The following is a 14067-nucleotide window of genomic DNA, read 5'->3' as shown; positions in this document are numbered from 1 at the left end:
CAAATAAAGGCAGTTCAAGGTTTTCCCTTTCCAGGCTGTAAGGGTTTTGATTAGGTTTTCCTGACTTACTGCAGGGTCTCAGGTCTTGGCAGAATTGACACAGAGTTGGTCACATCAGACATTATTGTTTTACACTTGACCTCGGTGGGGGAGTGGGGGACACGTATCGGGTCCTTCACCACTAAGTGTGAGTTCTGGGAGCTAGGGTTGTTCTCTTTCCGCTGCCTCTTTGCTGGCTAAGGAAGAGCTTCCGGCTCTTATTCTGAGTTGCTCTTCAATGATTGTTGTCTTGGTGAGATGTTTTATCTGCTTGGTGGGTGGTGTTTGCTTCTCCTTTTTGTCTTATATGATGAATTGCCTTGGTTAATTTTCAAATGATAAACCGATCTCATTTGGAGACTAAACATTACTTGATGGTTATGACATAGTTATTGTAGAAGTTAGCTAGCTAGCTCGATAACTAGATAGATGGCTAAGTAGTAGATAAAATGATATACAGATAGATGATAGATAAATAGGTAATATATCGAGAGATGATACATAGATGGGCATGCAATAAATGATGAATATGTACATAGCGGAAGATAAATAGATAATGGACAGATGATAAACGATGATGTTGAGAAATGGACAGACAGATGATAGACAGACAGACAATAGGTAGATGGAAAGAGTCCGTGTGAAAATATTTTAAATTCAGGCTGGAAAGGTGTCTTTCTGTGAGAAAAGAGTTTATTTTAGTTTATGGTTCCAGAGGGACAGAGTCCGTCATCGTGGGGAAGGCATGGCATGGAGACAGGAGCTGGAAGCTTGCTGGTCACATTTTCATCCACATCAAGGGAGAGGAGACAGGTGTGTAGGGGGCTGAGGCTTTAGACTCTCGAATGTCTAAATGGCACATTTCCTCCAGCAAGGCTGTATCTCCTCAGGGGTCTCACAGCCTCCCCCAGACAGCACCATGACTGGGGACCAAGTGTTCAAAGACATGAGCCTGTGGGGAACATTCCACAGTCAAACCATAACAAGACGCATCTCAGCTGGTGGAGAGCTTGTCTAGTGGACACAGCTTGGGGTTCAGTCCCCAGCAGTGCATAAATCAGGTATGGGGAGAAAGACCCCCAATCCCAGCCCTTGTGAGATAGACAGGACGGGAAGGAGTTCAAAGTCATCCTTGGCCACATAGAAAGTTCAAAACCAGCCTGGTCTAGACACCCTGCCCCCAGCCCAGTAAAGTATTAAAGAATGTTTATATTTAGGTTAGTAAGATGCTGATCTGTAGAATTGGATTGTTTAAAAGTTTTTTTTCGAGACAGGGTTTCTCTGTGTTGCTTTGGAGCCTGTCCTGGAACTAGCTCTTGTAGACCAGGTTGGCTTCAAACTCACAGAGATCAGCCTGCCTATGCCTCCCAAGTGCTGGGATTAAAGGTGTGCGCCACCACCACCCGGCTCAGATTGTTTAAAGCTTTATCTCTGCCCTTGGCATCATGCTGTTGACATCCTTGAAAATTGAGTTGGCAAATGTTGTCTGTTTTCTGAGAGTGTGTAAGATTAACAGTATTTATTATCTAAATATTTTACAGAACTCATGAGTGAGATCATCTTAGCCTAGAGTTTTCTTTATGAAGGGTTTTAATTATAAATTCAAGTTCTTTCATACATTTAGGGTAATGCTGATTTTTCTATTTCTTCTTATGCCACTTTAGGTAATTTGTGTCTTTCAAAAGATGTGTCCACTTATCCTAAGCTGTCGGATTGATTGGCGTGGAGTTTTTCCTAATATTCACTTATTGTCTGTGTGATGTCTGAAGAGTCTGTAGAGATTTCCCCTCTAAGCTCCTGCTGCTTGTGACTCATTACTGTGCTCTGTGGTGAACTGAACAAGATTCTGAGTAGCTTGATGCTTTCAATGACCCGGAGCCCTCCACGTCCTGTGACTTGAAGAAGTGTGAGTTGTGCACACATAGGAATGTTTGGGCCTTCTCACCAGCGACTCCTCTTGTCATTGCAAGCTCTCTTGACCCCTGATTGTTCCTTCCTCTGAGACTAATCAACATGGGCCATGCTGGTCTCACTGGCTTCTGCTTGTCTTGTTCACTCTACTTACATTGCATATCTTTATATATAGCTAAAAAATAATGTATTTATTTTATTTTATGTGTGTGGATGTTTGCCTGTATGTATGTCTATATACCTTGTGTGCACAGTGCTCATGGAGATGAGAGGAGGGCACTGGGTCCCTTAGAACTGGAGTGTTCATATTTCTGCATTAGAAAGGCAGGATGACACACACAAGGGTTCAACTCCTTTTCCCCTCCCATTCTCAAGTGTTCTTGTTTTTCCTTAATAAATCTGGGATCACTATGCCCACTCCTTACTCCTCTTTCCTTATTTCCATTTGTCAGTAGAGAAAAGAAAAAAATGGTGATGATTTCCTAGGTGTTCAGGGTTTTGATAAAACTCAGTGTTTTATCTAGATAGGCAGCCCCTTCTCACACTAACCTTCAGAAGTGGAGCAGGGTTCAGAAAAGCTTCAGCTCTCTCCCCAGGGACATAGAAGACTGGAAAAAATGGATAATGGTGACTTTAATTTTCTATAAGTAAATGTACATATTTAATATGATTTCAGGGAAATGTGTCACTTTTTTTTTACATTGGAGGATGTAATTTTAAAGTTCAATTAAAAATATATCTATGAAAACAGTCAGGAAAATTCTGGAATACATTCCAAAATGGAAATGTTTAAAATGTGGCGCTGATGGAGAATCAAACAGATCAATGGGAAAGGATGGAGTACAGAAATAAATATGGAGATTTATTACGAGATGGAAGTGATATTTCAAATTAATTTGGAAAAGAGTCAATACGAAGGCACCTGACTAGCTATCAGGAAAGAGAGAGATTAAAAAAGAAAAGAATCCTGCCTCGCACTCTGAAATTCCAGCCAGATGTTCAGGCATTTAAATGTGAGCTAAGAGAGTGTTCCTATTATTTACTAGAAAGCATCAGAGAGCTTGACTCAGAGTCGCCGGAAAAGGGCTCTTCTGCAGGAAAAACACAAGAGCCAGACGCTGTAAGAGAAAATAATAACCAACTTGGCTTCGCAAATATTATATGTGTGATATGTCATCTTCAAAAAGTTACGTCCCAAGTCACTGCCCCTAAGACTGGTGAAATAGGTCTTTATTTGGAAACAGTCACAGTAGAAGTCAACGAATGAAAATAAATTCATAGGAGAACTTGGGTGAGCCCGAGTCCTTATAAGAGAAAGACCTGGGGTGTAGCTTGGGGTTGAGAACCTGTACAGCATGTGCCAGACCCAGGGTTTGATTTCCAGGAATTAACAAATGAACAATACATACATGCTTGTGAGCATGCACACGCACACACATGTGTAAATATAGGGGGAATTTGTCACTAGGAAGAAAGACATGATGGCAAAGGCAGAAACTGAAGCTACGTTTTCATAAGTCAAGGACGCCAGGCCTGCTCAGAACCCAGAGGAAGCAAGAGAGGACCCTTCCCCAGTCTTCTGGTGAGCAGATTTTTGACAGCACTGTAGACAGAAGTTTCTGTCCCTCCTGGTCCCACAGCCATTCAGTCTCAAAGAAACGTACAAAGGCTTATATTAATTATAAACCGTTTTGCTTATTAGGTCAGGATTATTATTAACTAGCTCTTACAACTTAAATTAACCCATAATTCTTGTCTTTGTTTAGTAATGTAGCTTGGTACCTTTTCTTGGTAAGGCATTCTCATATTGCTTCCTCTGGGCCTCACTTGCAACTTCGAGCCTGCCTTTTCTCTTTCCAGAATTCTTGTGGTCTGGTTGTCTCATCTAGACTTCCTGTCTGACTACTGGCCAATCAGCATTTTATTCAACCAGTATGAGTGATAAATCTCTACAGGGTACAAAAGCACTATCCCACAGCACAACACCGTGACGTAAACTTCTGGCTTCCACAACTGTAAGACCTGCCTGGTTTCAGGTACTTTTTATGGTAACTTACTATACTCAGTAAGAAGCTCACACTAATATGAAGTAATGACCTGCATGGGAATTAAACTAGGTGTGACGGCACAGGCTTATAACCTTGATACTCAGGAGGTAGAAGCAGGAGGATCAGAAGCTCAAGGGCATCCTCAGCTACATGTTGAGTTTGAGGTCAACCTGATGTAGCCAAGACCTTCTTTTGAGAAAGGTATTTGTATGGGAAATATAAAAGATAATGAAAACCAAACTTAAAAATCAGTTGGGAAATGTGACTTCCACTCATGTTACTAAGGGATTGTTTTCTTAGCACAGAGAAATTTTTTTTAAATCAGTATTGTTTTTTAATTGTCAATCACTTCCAGAATGTGGACACGTGAAGTTTTCCGACCATATTCTTTTGGTCTTGATGGGAAATAATTGATGTGTAACCCAAATGAGGTGCTTACCCAGTGGGTGACCTTTGATCTTTCTTTCATCCTTCTTTGCTCTAGCTGCCTTTCTGCTGTTGTGATAAAAACATGCTGACCAAAAGCAACGTAGGGGAGGAAAGGGTTAATTTCAACTTCCAGGTCACAGTCCACCACTGAGCAAAGTCAAGGTAGGAGCTTAAGTAGGGATATGGAGGCAGGCCTGCTTGCTTGTTCACAGCTCATGTTCATCGGCTTTCTCAGGACTGCCAGCCCAGGGAATGGTGCCGCTCATAGTGGGACAGGCCCTCCCTATATCAATTAACAGTGAGAAAATCCTCCAAAAACACGCTCACCAGCCCATCTGATCTAGACAGTTCCTCAACCAAGTACCTCCTGTCAGATGACTGTAGACTGTGTCAAGTAGACAGTTAAAGCTAACAAGGACATTTCCTTCGAATTGCTTCTCGAAGATTCTGAGGCAGAGGAGGAAGAAGAGCTATAACACCCTGTGGTACAAGATCACCCTAAGAACAGCCTTTCAAACACCTGCCTGTCCCCCTCAGCCCTTCTCTGCACCCCTATACCTTGTCTGCTAAGTCTTTCCTTTCTTTTCTACAGTTCTCAACCACAGCTTCAAGAAACATCTCCTCCTTTTCCTAGTAATTTTTTCCTTTCTGCAGACACCTTCTGCCAGCAAAACAAGAGCCCTGCAGTTCCCTGATCCCGGCCTTAGAAACTGATCTGGAGTACATCATCTGTAGTCCACGAGGAGCTCTTCAGACCCTCCATTTTGTATTTACACGGGGAAAAGGAGGGGAGGCTCTGCCCCTGAGAGGGTCACAGCCATCAAGATGCAGTATGGCCAGGGATGCTCTGTGGACGAGTCACCCCGATAGCCAGAGATGAGTCACAGCCTGAGTTTAGCTCTCCTCCATGACTGTGCTGAAATCCCCAACACTTTCTGAGCAAGAGACTTTTTGCGCAGGGCCTCACAAGTTGCATCATCAGTTCTGATACCCACAGTATTCAGTAAGTGAGTAGATGAATGAACAGTGATGATGGTGGTGATGATGATGGTGGTGGTGGTGATGATGGTGGTGATGGTGGTGATGGTGGTGGTGATGATGGTGGTGATGATGGTGATGATGGTGATGATGGTGGTGATGATGGTATTGGTGGTGGTGATGATGTGGTGATGATGGTGATGATGATGATAGTGGTGGTGATGGTGGTGATGGTGATGGTGATGATGGTGATGATGGTGATGGTGGTGATGGTGGTGGTGATGGTGATGGTGGTGATGGTGGTGATGGTGGTGATGGTGGTGATGGTGATGGTGATGATGGTGGTGATGGTGGTGGTGATGGTGATGATGATGGTGATGATGGTGATGGTGGTGATGGTGGTGGTGATGGTGATGATGATGGTGATGATGGTGGTGATGGTGGTGATGGTGATGGTGGTGATGGTGGTGGTGATGGTGGTGATGATGGTGATGGTGGTGGTGATGGTGGTGGTGATGGTGATGATGGTGATGATAGTGATGGTGATGATAGTGGCTCTAAGAACAAATGATTTTTCTTCTTCACATTGGTCCAAGAAGCTATACCTCATAGCTTGATATTCAAATGAGGAAAAAAAAAAAAAAGGAAGAAGGAAAAAAATTAGCTCCATGAACTCAGAAGCCAGGAAAGCTGGCACCATTGCCTTTAGCAAGATGTTATCTGACATCTTTTGGCTGAATGCGTCCTTTCACGGGGTGATTAAACAGCAAATATCTCTGAGTAGCATAATGTTTATTAGACATTACTCGGTTAGGGCAGCTTGTGTTTTCCCTGTGTTCTGTTTCTGTATTCTGTGTACAATTTGTTGATTTAAATAAAATTTAAAATAAGCCATGCTGTTTGAGGAGCTGCTGACAGGGACTAGCGGAAAACTTTGAGGGTTTTTTTTTCTATTAGGAAACAATTCTGTCCCTGTGTCATTTTTTTTTTTGCCTTGTGCCTCTCCTCAACCCTCCTCCACCCCTCTCTTAGCACCCAAGAATGGCAGATTGAAAAATCAAGATTTTTGCTGTTTTGAGCTCTCAGCAGGCTCTGAAATACTTTTCTCAGGAGACAAGCAGCCAGCTCTGCTAACCCAGGTTAGCAGAGAGAAAGGGCAGGCTTGGGGGCAGGGTCACCTACACTACAAAGAGGGCTCACATTCTTTTTCTGGGGTTACATGTAGCCTAGACTGGCCTCAACTTTGCTATGTAGCCAAGATGTTCAAACATCTGCCGGCCCATGCCCTCCAAGTTCTCTAATTACAGGTGATTTTGATTAACCAAATGCTTAATTGATGTAATGTAAAATCCAAATTCCCTCAGAGGGAGAGGGAATTTGCTACTGAGAATAGAACCCAAAGCTTTGCACAAGTTAGGGCAAGTGCTGTGTGACTGAGTCCCACCCCGAGCCCAAGCAGATGCCCTTATGTGCCACTGGGGAGACAGGCAATGCTTCTTTAAAGGAACAACGTGATCTTGACCAAGGTGTTTGTCCAACCACATGGGCCACAGAGGCCTGTCTGAGAAAGAGAAATCTGTTAGTCTTTGGGGCAAGTGCCACAACCAGAAGTGAGATCCCATATACCAGCCAGGAGACAGCTAAACAGCACTCAGTGAGGATGCCATACTGCGGCAGAAACTGAGGTAGGGCTTGTGGCCTAGGGCAGGCCATCCCTCCACGCATTCTCGTGAGGGAAGGGGGCAAACTGCTGCATCATCTCACACTGTATGAGGCCACTTTTAACAGTCGGGCAAAAATTTCTAGCATATCACCCAAGTTGTTTCTTCTATAGATGTGTATCAGTACTTGATGCCCCACAGGAAATGGTTCAGAATAGAAAGCACCAATGGGTGAAGGCTAGTGGGTAAAGGCACGTGCCACCATGCTTGACGATGTCTTGTTGGTGAGACTCATGGCTGGGAGGAAGGAACTGTCCTTTGACTCCTGCACACCAGTGTGTGTCTGTGTGTATGTGTTTTCATGTGCTTGTGTGCCCCCCAATAAACAAACAAACGAGTGTAAAATAACCCCCACCATAAATAAATATAAAATACCACAGTGGGGCATCAGTGTGGAGGGGGAAAAGCGCCCAAATCCACCCGGGCTAAATTCTTGACATCAGGTATTCTGAAGGACAAATGAATGTTTTGAACTGGTGCACAAGGTGGGCCGTAAACCCAGGGAGTTGCTGTTGTCCTAGGGTTGATTCTCCTTTGATTTTCTAGACTCCTCTTCCTTCTCACATCCCTGTCTTTCTTGCTTCCTTAGTCTTTTCTCTGTTTTGTTTTGTTTTGTTTTGTTTTTTAGATCCATGCCTTCCTGGGCACGGGAAAGTCCCAGGACAAGCTGAGCGCATGCATCCCGCTCTGCTCCCTAGAGGTGGAGGCCGGAAATCAGTATTTCACCTCTGAAGCATAGTTCAGAGATGGCTGCCATGTCAGTCACCAGAACTGCCACCTGGAGGTCTTACTGTGTGCCACCAGGCACAGGTAGCTTTCACTTCCCAAGTTTGTCACTGTTTTTCTGTGCCCTGAGGCGCCAAAGAAGGGATGGTTTTTGCCTTGCTTCACCATATCTGGGGTTCCCCCGGGAAGACTGGGGTGCAGTGGGTGGTTTGATGGCTGATGGCAGGTTTGATGGTCAAAGCTGGCTGGTGGCTGGTGGCGGGATGGGACATCCTCTCAGCATGGTGGCTGTGCTGTTCTTGGGCTTTTCACACAGAGGCTCCAGGCAAGAAGTCTACCATTCTTTTTCATGTCGCCCATTCCAAAGGCACACAGAGCAAACTCCTCCAAATTCTACCTGTCCAAATCCAAGTAGATTCCAAGTGAAAGTTCACTCTGCTTTGGGATGGAGGCAATGGGTGTGTTCTAGAAACACGGGGAAGCTGGACATGAATTTGGGAGACAGAAGTAGGATTATTACTGATCTGAGGCTACTCTGGGCCTCATAATGTATTCTTCCCGAGGCTAGGCTACACAGTAAGACCTATCTTGGGAAAAATAGGAGAGGGGAGGGGAGGGGAGGGGAGGAGAGGAGAGGAGAAAGGATAGGAGAGGGGAAGAAAAGAGGGGGAGAGAAGGGGAGGGGAGAGGAGAGGGGAAGAGGCTGGAGAAGAGGGGGAGAGAAGGGGAGGGGAGAGGAGAGGGGAAGAGGCTGGAGAAGAGGTGAGGGGAGGGGAGGGGAGGAGAAACACATAGCATGGGAAATAGGTTACCATGTCTTTGGGAAGCACCACTGCCCCCTTTCTAACAATGCTGCAGAGGGGGCTGCTACTAATCCACTTCATAAAGAGTTGGTCCAGATGCTACCCATGCAGCCACAAGTCGAAGAGCTAAGCAGTGAGCAACTGAGTAAGGATTCCCACTCAGGTCTGTTTTTCCCCAAGCTGTGTTTCCCATCAGGTGGAGATGGTGTTCACACATTTCATCTCGCCCCCCATTGTTTACCAGGGAGGCATATTCAGATCCCCCGCTGCCTGCCGTGGAGGGGGTGTGTTTCGCAATTACGGACATCCTTACAGACGCGGTCACCTGGCTCTCTACTTAATAGGCGGCCACTGAAATGAGTCTCTTCCAAAGGTCCAGGGAAACCACAATTGAGAGACCACAGCCTGAGCAGAGTTTGCAACTTGAGGATGACAGTCGAGCCCCAGCAGTCCTCGCCGCTGATGAAAAACGAGCCCCCATCTGTGTGACACAGTTATTTGGGTATTTACCACAAAGGCTCTAAAATGGTTCCTTTTCCATCAGGACATAAGGGATAAACTGGGGGCGGGGGATAGCTAAATTTAAATGTAACTGCTCACACTAGTTCATCCTTAGATGGATGGTCGGTCTTTCTCATTATTCACCAAGCACAGACATTCCACCAAGAGTGGTTTGGCAGCTCGTGAAGATAAATCACAACCCGGATGGCGGCTGTCACTGTCACGTTGAGGACGTGACTCCGGGGGCTGACAGAGGGTGGGAGTGAGGACATACATGGGCCCCGCTGGCTCAAAGTTAGAGAGAAAACAGAGTCCCCCGAGAAAGGAAAACAACAAGGAAGCAGTAAAATGTCCTGAGTCTCTCCCTACATTGTCCCCAGTGCCATGCTTTAGAAGGGAACAAATGCTTCTTCAAGTCCCTCACAGGTCAGAGGGAAGATGGATGGCAGGTACATAAGCAGAAACAAAGAGAGGCTGTGAATTTAGCCATCAGCCAGAAGAAAACCCAGACGTGATGAGCAGGCAAGATGACAGAAGAAAGCCTCAGACATGGAGAGTGTCTAAAAACGGTCACATTTCCAGGGAAGTTCAGGGAAACTCAACCGCACAGGACACAAGGCTGAGATCCCTCTCGATTACCTCTACCAATTCCGTTTTACATTCAAAATTAAGATTTGTTTATTTTTATTTAGTATATGTGATTTTTCCCCCAACGTGTATGTATACCACATGTGTGTCTGGTACCTGTAAAAGTTAGGAGAGGCTGCTGGAGCCCCTGGAGCTGGAGTTCAGGATGGGCTGTGAGCCACCATGTGGGAGCTGGGAACTGAACCTGGGTCCTCTGGAAGAGCAGCAAGCACTTTTCACTGCTGAGCCATCCTTCCGGACCTCCATCAATTCTATTTTTAATAATCATAATTATAAGTAAAGTTGTAAAAATGAGTAGAAAATCATAACAGTTTTGTCTATGGGTAACTTACCTATGTATTTTGTTATTAAATCCTGGATATTTTATTATAAAATCCATGTATATATTTGAAAATGCTACCTGCCATGATGTATAATTTTTCTTTTCATATATGTGAGCTTCTCTCTGTGCTGATAAATAAATGTCCCTAGAACCATTTTAACAGATGCCCAGCATTCCACTGTAGAATTGCTTAGCCTGTATGCTATTACCAGGTGCTTGCGGTCATGAGCCCTCCCTCTCTTATCATAAATAAAAGCACATAAACACCCCTGGCCATATTCCTTGTACATGCTTCTTACTTTATTAAAAAGCATCTTTTATATATTTTTAATTATTTGAGAATTTCACACATCTTAGTAAAGCAAGGCATGTTATTAAAGAATTTGAAACAGTGTGAAATCTTGTTAATTTATACCAAGAATTAAATACCGTTGAAGCTAAGCACAGAGGTGACCTTGTTTTCTTTCTCTGTCTCCTCCATTCCTCTTCCTCCCTTCTTCTGTCTCAACTGTATTCTCTCTTCAGAGGTCAGACAGTGGCTGCTTCTCTGGGAGCAGTCTACCCCAGGAACACAAATGAGTGTAGGGTCGGGAAAATATGATCCTGGGATCAATTCAACCTACCGTCTGCTTTTGTTTGATCTATGGGCTAACAAGCATACATGCATGGGCACATGCATAAACATGTGTGTCAGTGTGTGTGGACCTGTGTATAGAGGTCCAAAGCCAATGTCTAGTGTTTGCTTATTGAGACAGGGCCTCTGGTGGTGATGTGTGCAGTACATCCCCGTTTCTAAGAAAAAGGTATGTGTGGACGTGCACGTGTGCTTAAATGTATGCAATTGCTTCAATAGGCATAAAACAGCATGTTAGTGAACAGCTTGAGGGCGGTATGAGAGACGTGAGATGGGAAAGAGGCAGGCAGAGGGAGACTTATTCCTCTCAATCACTTTAATACTTTTGAATTTAAACCGTACAACTACGTTATCTGTTTAAATATGTCTTGGGATACACAGCAGAGACTCTCTCTCTCCCTCCCTCTCTCTCTCTCTCTCTCTCTCTCTCTCTCTCTCTCTCTCTCTCTCACACACACACACACACACACACACACACAGAGAGAGAGAGAGAGAGAGAGAGAGAGAGAGAGAGAGAGAGAAAGAGAAAGAGAGAAGGGGAATGAACTAAGCTATTCCTGAGTATAGACTGAACACCCTCTGCTCCACAGTGTCTTTCCTCCCCAAAGGTTGTAACAAAATTGGAGGAGGAGGGAGTCAAGCCCCAGCCTCTTGCCCCTTCCACGAGTCTTCTGATTTCTCTGAGGATCCTGCCGCGACGACACAGCTTCAAGGACTCCCTGGCTGAAGCCTTAGGGTTCCAGTGCCTGGGCCTCACCTATCTGGACCCAGAGGAAGGATGTCAGCACCACCTCAACCATCCAGAGAGAAGCCCGGCCGGTTCTCTCTTCCCCTTTGTATCTAGTGGCAGCCCCTGCTCCTGTGGAGGACTCTGTAGTGTTGATTGCTGTAGTGGTGACTGTCATAGCTCACTTCCACAGGAAGGATTAGCCTGTCCTGAATATGTCAATCAGATATCAAAGATAAATGAAGTTTGAAAAAAAAAATAAAACGTATGATTTATTTTTAAGAAATAGTCTTGGGGAGACACCCAGGATGCACTTTGAAAAATCTAAGGGAAATATGTCAGGGGAGGGACGTCCGCAGCCTGCTGTCCAACTTTAATTTTTCACTGATAGCACTCCAGTAGGCTGCAGCTCAGCCAATAAATAAAGAGTCTCTATGCTTAATGGTCTCCAATTTCCATCTGCTGTGATAGAGAGCCTCTCTCGCAGATATGCATGCCTCACACTCCAGCTCTGTCTACTTCCTCCTCACAGGTCCCCAGGGTATTAATGAGCTGGCACAATCTCCAGGATTTTCCCCCAAGGACATGTTCACCCTGCCATCGCTCCAGGAGACCTGTGGGGCCAGGGAGTCCTCGAAGCTGCCTTGAGGTTGCTTGCTGATTTGGGCTTGGTGATGTTTGGGGTTTTAATTCACTTTGCTAAAATTGCCTTTCATTCACATGGTGACAGGTAGTTATTTGTTTTCGGGGTTCCGTTTGACATTTATTGTTAGCGCCAAACACTAATAATAATAATTAGTGCCTTTTTAGAGTTGTCTAGGGTTTTCATGCGGTGGTATTGTTACGATAAAACACCCTGATGCTTTGCTGTATATAAGATAGTATGATGGTATTTAAATGTAACAAAGGGGTTTATTATACTCAGGCCAGATTGTAGTATCTCTGAGCCCCCCTCCCCCTGAGCAAGCCAAGACTTAATATCCTCTAAATCCGTCTGCAATGCTAATACCTGTCTATCTTTTAAATGGGGAAGGAATGTAGCGGGAAAACCACAGACAGCCAGGCACGTTTGGGCTTTTTCTCAGAAAAAAAAAGTCAGCATAGATGGGCTAGGACAGAGGTTCTCAACCTGTGGGTCGCGACCCCTCGGGGTTCAAATGTGAAAGACCACCAGGAAGCACAGGCGTTTACATTATTGTTCGTAACAGTAGTAAAATTACAGTTATGAAGCAGCAATGAAAACAATGTTATAGTTGGGGTCACCACAACACGAGGAACTGTATTAAAGGATCTTCACACTAGGAAGGTTGAGACCCTCTGCCCAGGAAGCAGGTTGCTCCAGACTGTGGCCACTAGTGGGGTGAAAAAAACATATTTAAATAGAAAGCAATTGAAATTTGATCTGTTAAGTCTTATCTCCCTCCCCCGCACTGGTCTGCAGCTGTTCCACAGTCGTGAGTGGTTCAGGGCTGCACCGAACACTGTACCTGTTGGGCGTGTTTAGAGACCCGGAAAGATCCACTGGACAGCAATGTCCTGGAATCTGCTTACCGTTTTAGAAGCTTCATAGCGTTCCAAACCTTAATGCTCAAAGTGTGACCCAAGAACCAGCGGCAATGGCATAAGGTGGGATTTGGTGTAGAATCAGCATTTAGATTCTCAACCCTGGGCAGAGACCTTGGCTCCCTGTGGGATGACACATTTGAGACCCTGTAAAGGTTCTAGTCAGGAGAACTTCTGCGAATGCCTGTGAGCATATGTGGCCATGAAGAGACCCCTCCTCAACTCTACTACTGCCTGCAAACCAACCCTTGGCAGTTTGTAAAATTGCACATGTAAGCTTGTTCCGATAATGCTTTATTAAAAAAATAAGGTAGCCATGTCCTTCTTTAGCACATGTTCGTTATTTCCTGGGCTCTTGTCTAGAATATTCTTTGGATATCTTTATGAGCATTGTTGTGTCATTTATTTCCCTCCATGAATCTCAAAACAGAGCATCTGGGACAGAGCCTTTGGAAGTGTGCTGTTTCTCTGGCACATCCTTGTTGGCTGTGCCTCTGCTTTCTGCTGCTGAAGAAAACCCACCCAGGCTGGGGAAAGATGAGGGTTCAGTGAGTGAAAGATGTGTGAAGACCCGAGTTCAGATCCCAAGAACTCAAGTCAAGAAGCTTACTTGCAATCTCAGCACGAGGAGCCCCCTACCTAGCTGGTTATCTAGACTGGCTGACTTTGCCAGCTCTGGTGTCATTAGAAGACAAAGAACAAACAAGACACCGAATATCAACCTCTGAGTTGAGGCTTCTCTACAGAATCACAGCATCCGGGAGAGCAGGACGGGCTCTGACCGCTTTCGCTCTTCACAAGGGCGACTCCGCGTAGGTGGTTTGTGGAGGCGCCCCTGGGCCTGCTGTAAGATCGCGAGTTCTGGTTCCCATGTGTTCTTTCTCCGCCTGGGCAATACCACAACGGACCAGGAGAGAGGCAGACAGGCTGAAAGGTCTGGCCTGCGCCTAACTAAGGTTTCCCTAGCAGATGGGAATTTGTCCACAGAAAATAAAAGAGCACCTGTTCATGATCAGT

The sequence above is a fragment of the Arvicola amphibius genome, chromosome 5 (genome assembly GCF_903992535.2).
Source record: "Arvicola amphibius chromosome 5, mArvAmp1.2, whole genome shotgun sequence".
In the NCBI taxonomy this organism is placed as follows: domain Eukaryota; kingdom Metazoa; phylum Chordata; class Mammalia; order Rodentia; family Cricetidae; genus Arvicola; species Arvicola amphibius.
This window is presented reverse-complemented; position numbering follows the sequence as displayed.